Raw genomic sequence first — 332 nt, 5'->3', positions numbered from 1 at the left:
TTAATCGGATATGTCCCACCCAAATCCAGTCCAAGGATGCCACACTTTTCCCATCCTGTTTACTAACGACCTTCCGAAGAGAGGTTTCCCGCCTTTTCACTTAAGGCGTGAAAGGTGAAGTCGTTTCCCCTACATTCTCCATCCACAGTCGCGGGAGGCCAGAGCCTACACCGTTTTCCCGCAAAGCGAGCAGCGGGACATCAAGGCCAGTAGGCTGCATTACGAAGCCAGGCCTTGAGCAAAAAGGTGACGGACCAGTTGCTGAGCGACCGCAGAAAACCCGCGGACGCAAAAGCCCGCGGCGTGCGAGGGGAGTGACAGGGGCTCTGCGC

This window comes from Otolemur garnettii, unplaced genomic scaffold (genome assembly GCF_000181295.1).
Source record: "Otolemur garnettii isolate 467f Iridium unplaced genomic scaffold, OtoGar3 scaffold00094, whole genome shotgun sequence".
Classification (NCBI taxonomy): Eukaryota; Metazoa; Chordata; class Mammalia; order Primates; family Galagidae; genus Otolemur; species Otolemur garnettii.
This window is presented reverse-complemented; position numbering follows the sequence as displayed.